Source organism: Amblyomma mixtum, chromosome 1 (genome assembly GCF_055824585.1).
Source record: "Amblyomma mixtum isolate Tamu chromosome 1, ASM5582458v1, whole genome shotgun sequence".
In the NCBI taxonomy this organism is placed as follows: domain Eukaryota; kingdom Metazoa; phylum Arthropoda; class Arachnida; order Ixodida; family Ixodidae; genus Amblyomma; species Amblyomma mixtum.
Window position 1 is genome coordinate 26,958,041 of NC_143012.1, and position 5,611 is coordinate 26,963,651.

Below are 5,611 nucleotides of genomic sequence, written 5' to 3' on the forward strand. Positions count from 1 at the left end.
GGTTTCGACCCCAAGCAGTCCAGACGAGTGGTTTGTACGTAAATCCTTTACCTTTAGTAGAGGTTAGGCTTATGCATGTCCTGGATGGAGCATTTGACTGGAATGGAAAGGTTGTTTTTGTTGCTCAGGGTCTAAGCGTTGTCTAGGCTGACAACCGTCGGTCGGATATTGTCTAGGTTCACACTCGACAGCGCAGGTGTAAACTGCAATAACAAATGACCTCACCGCTCATGTCGGCTGAATGGAACCTGTGCATCGAAGTTCGCTTTGGAGTTTACAATTCGCCTTTCGCGAATGCGGTCTGAACACAGCTGGGGGCTGTATTCAGAGTATACACCTTTTCATTGGGGGAGGGAGGCGCCGAAACTCCTCCTCTCTGGGCTGTTGCGAACCGGTTTCGCTGCCGCTTCCATGGGGCTAGCGTTAGGCGCGCAACATCCCAGCTAGCAACATGGCGACGCCCAGGAAGCCATTATTGGGACGGTGTTATATTCGCGCGGGGAAGACATTGCAGTAAGTGCCCCAGCAACCGTCGGAACTCGAGCCCTCATTGGCCAGCACGCACAGTGACGTCACTCGTTCATACAACGTCACCTGTTAAGAGCGCGTTTCCCTGTTCTGCGTCGCCACATTGAATAGTCACCATGCAGTGACGTCGCGCGCGACGTCACTCTAACGCTCCACGGTGAGTGGTCCGAACACAGCGACGTCACGAGCACACTACAAGAGTAGAAGGCAAACAGCTTTCACTAGACATCGCCTTACACAGTGGTAGCCGTCCTGCGCGCTTTCTTTAACGCGGTAGAATTAAAGGCACGGTTACGCAGGAAATCCAGCGTCGGTGTTGCGTGCGACAAATATAGTGATGTAGGGTGCTCCAGGCAGCCAGTCCCGGAGAAGCAACCTAGGTCACGTGACCCTGTGGGGTCACCACAACTTAAGTCCCTAGATCTAGGGGCTTTAACCACAACCTGCCCAACGGATTTTGAACAAACTAACTGCACTGGCAGGTGGAAGTTTAATTCATGGTTGATCGCGAGAGGTTGCTCGGGAAGAGCAACTTTAGTTGCACAAGACCCACCGGTGGCAGCACCTGCCATCGCTGAGCAGTGGCTCATCCCTTAACCGCTGCACCATGCCTTATAAAAATTTTTTAGACAGTCTATAGACTGTCTATAGACTTCTGTCTATAAAGTCTGTAGGCTGTCTATAGATAAATCGTAGAGAACAGTATATAGGCAATACGAATGCTATTAACAGTCTATAGACAATCTATAGATTTATGGCCATTCACTTTTAATAGGCTTTTGTCTATAGACAGTCTATAGACTATGAATAGACGAAAATACATATCTATAGGAAGGCAATAGAGTCTATAGGAAGTGTATAGACTGTCTATAGATCACATTTATAAGGGCATTGCGCACGGAGTGGTATGAGGACTCCCGGGGACATATGAGTGCAAATTTGGGGACGAACAGCTCCGCACATAAAGAGGTTAACTCTATCACGTCATATCCTGAAGGAAGAGCCTAAGTGTCCCCTCCATTTTTTTTCTTTATTGCAGACAAGGATGACTCGTGAACGCAGGTACACCACCAGCCACGGTTCGGGGTCTTTCTACAAGGTGAGCATATACGGTATAGACGCGCACCTGAACGCAGAAAGCGGCGTTCGCGCTCGCGCAGCCTCGACCGTCGCCGGGCATGGGAGCGGCGCTCGCCGGCTGCCCGCGGTCCTCTCATTTATTCATCCCGCGCGGCCATATAGAGAGCGGCCCAGCTCCCGAGGTATGCCCGGGCCGTTATGAGCGCGCCACATCGCCGCCGCGAGATGGGAGCAAGACGTATGCGCGAGAAGCCGCGCGCTGACTTGCGCCCGCCGCGGAGGAGCCGTAAAACTTTGATGCCCCTCCCCGCACAGCGGGGCTACCCAGCACGCGCCGATGCGTGCGCGTGCCTGCTGTTGGCGGTATATGCATATGCGAGGCCGAGCCCGCATGTGAAACAAGCATGGGGCGAAGCACGTGCTGCGAGCTTTTTTTTTTTTCTTTTTTCTGAATCGCCGATGTCTTGCGCAGCGGAGAAATTGCTCGCTGGGACTCGTGAGGTGTGTGTATATATGTTGCGGGGAAGCTGTTGGGCCAAGGCAGGCTCGCTCGGAGGGGCTGTGAGGTATAACTACAGGGAACTCAAGATGTCCACGAACAGCGAGCCGCATGTATACATGCATCGACTAGTCCAGCTCGATTCGGAAAAAGGGGTATATGTCGGCAACTCGTGAGGAGGCAGTCGGTCTTTGTTTGGTTTGTTTTACCCTTCTTGCATGGATCAAGCATTTCGGCCTGCAGTATTTTGAAACAAACAAACAAACAAACAAACAAACAAACAAACAAACAAACAAGCAGTCACGCATTCAGACAAACTACCAGTCATAGGAAGCATAAAAGGGTTCTGACGCAGCTTCCACCCTCTCCGTTCGATGACGTTCTACGTCACACCTGCGGTAACTCAGGACGTTCTACGTCCGCCGCTTAAGAACTTAGGTGGCGCTGATGAACACTCTCAAGGTTAGGTTACTTGTAAACATAAATACCCCCGAAAGCAGAAGAATTGACAGCTGTCGCCGTAGCTCACAGGTAGAGCACCGGACGCGTAATTCGGAGGTCGTGGGTTCGGATCCCACCGGCGGCATGTGGTTGTTTTTTCTTCTGCTTTTCTAATCAATTAGCTTTAAGCGATAATATATTCAGTAATATTCTAAATCGATCAACACCACAAAATAAATAAATTAATTATAAAATCCCCTGTGCCCCTTGGTTTCTGTGGCTGTTGGCTTCTTTCATACCAGTTAAACAGTTAGTCCTACAAGGAAGAAAGCAAACAGACGATGAGTCCAACAAGGAAGAAAACAATTAAGCCACCAGTAAAACATGGAGACAAACACACATTCAAACAAACAATCGGTCAGACAAGCAAATAAACAATCAGTCAAGCAGACAGATCAATGAACTTTTGAATACTGTGGCAGTGGTTGCACATGCGCAAGGCATTTCCTTGTTTCGCAGAGAAAATTTAGTGCTCTGGGTTGAGGATATGCAGTCGGGACCTTTTATCTTTCTACCTTTTAAATCGGCCCATAACTCCAAGGAGACGAGGCGATTCCTCCAGTCTGCTTGTCTACGTCGTTCGTGTTCCGTAGTTCGAGCATGGTCTGCCCGTCCAAAAAAGGCTCTAGCTTACCTATTACACCTGACTCTTAGCAGCCAGGCGCGTGAGATGACGTGCAATGTTATCAGCTTTTTTAGCTGTAGATTTCGTGTACTTTCATCACGTAAGTTGAGCTGCTCTCCGGTGCCTTGTGCATTTGAATGCTCTATGGATTTGGTCTACGATGACGTTCGTGCATTTTGGCTATCACGAATGGTAGGCGACTTACCAGAAGCAGTTCCTGGTTCGCTTACAAAACAACTGCGTCGACTGTTTCGGGCAAATATCCGCATCAAAATCGCATTAGGCGTTCGCAAGTCTCGACGCCGACTATTTATTTATTTTTATGTATTCAAGTTACCCCTAAAGGCCCTCCAGAAGAGGGTACTACATATGGGGGGGGGGGGGGGGGGGGGGCACAATCATAAGTAATCGCGATACATTTTAACAAGTAAGTGTAACAAAAAACGTTAATTAAAACATAAGGCATCACACAAAGAAAAAATGAACACTAACAAAAACAGCAAACGTTTACACATTTCCGTCACAGCGCAGAAGCTCTTGGAATTTTTTATTGTCAGTTTCTGTGGCGATGACTGATGGCAAACTATTCCATTGAGTGATAGTACGGGGAATGAATGAATTGGCATAAGACGATGAATGACAGTTTACGCGTTTAACTTTCACAGAATGATCACGGCGTGGAAAGAGAGCATCAGGTGACTGAAACAAATCACTGCGAAGGGATGGGTGGTGATAAAGCTTATGGAAAAGAGTTAAGCGAGCAAGTTTACGGCGATATGACAAATCTTCCAGTTCGGCACGTTTTTTTAATGCTGAAACGCTTGTGAAGGGCGAGTGGTCTGAAAATATGAAACGCTATAGGCGCTGTTAAAATTTTCTCTAGGGACGCCGGTTAGGCACTTGTCCTTCCACCCGCCACTGGCGCCATACCCGAAAAACAAACGGAAACGACTGAACTCCGGTCACGCCTTTCTGGTCTACGAGGGCAGGCAATTCTTTCGGCGTACACACAGGAGGCCGCTAATTGAGGCGCCCAGGCCAACGTTTGCCTTCCGGTGCGTTCACGTTTGAAAGGGCGCCCAAGCGTCGTCTTGCGTTTTGTTTATTTTTTTATCGCGGTGACAGAGGTCGCGCGAAGGCAAACAGTGCGAAGGGAAGAAAAGCTGCGCCCTCAATTTTCGCTCCCCCCCCTGCCCCAAGAGCGTTCGCGCCGGACCCCCGCCGCGCGCGACGACGCAGCAACGGGCGCTCTCGCTGACGAAGTTATTCCGGCGATGCGCGCTCCGCTTAATTGGGGACGCCCGGCCCCTAGCTCCGCGCTAGCAGCAGCGCATGCCGACGCCGTCAACTCTGCGAACGTGTATAGGCTTTGTTGGTTTTTGTCGCCGTTTATATTTTTTTCTTTCCCATGGGACATTTCTGCGTTGCTTCCACTCTGTCTGTCCGTCGTTCTGTCACTTGCATCCGCTGATGGGACCGTGACCTGAAAGTGGCGTGGGATTAGCCGGAACGGTCGGACTGGAACGTGAACGTAGTTGTTTTCTAACTGGGGCTACGACGAAAAAAAGAAAGAACTTTGATGCCGTAATAGCAAAGTTGCAGACTTTGCCACTAAACGATGAGATCAACAACAACAACAATAACAACAGCAAAATAGTGTAATGCACTTGGGCTGAATTAGACAAGAACATTAAAGTGAGGAGATTTAGAAAGCACGTTTTGTACAAAGAGAAAGAAATCTTCAACTGCTGTTTTTTTTTTTTGGAGGGGAAGTTGGGTGTTTGTAAATGCAAGCCTTTCTAGGCCTGTCGGAACCAATGTGTAAGTTAATCCATGCGAAACGCCAGACGCCCCAAGCTGAGCTACAATGAAAGCTGTGGCTTTCCGTTTGAGTGGCGAAAACTCTTACATTTAGAGGCGCTACGTAGGTGCCAGCTTTTCAGGAGCTCATGCGCCTGGCCTTTCGTGAAGCTTTTGGAAGAGGAGGATTGTGACTGGCCGGTGGAGAGGGCGCACTTATTGAACAGTATGCCGTCCGGAATGGCTAGAGTTATAGCGACTTCTTTCCGCGTGTACACACACCTCTTTCACGAAGACGTGGAGAGCCAAACCCATATTGAGCATACTGTGCGTACTGAGCATGAATACCCCTATATGGGAGTAAAAACGGAGTAAGCTGTCTGTAGCACACGCATTTTTACGTGCTAAAGCACTATTTATTCCTTTTTTACACCTTTCTGTTCGAAGTGTACGGAGAGTTTATTTATTTATTTATTTATTTATTTATTTATTTATTTATTTATTTATTTATTTATTTATTTATTTATTTATTAGTACCTCAAAGGCCCACTAGGGACATTACATGAGGGGTGGGTATA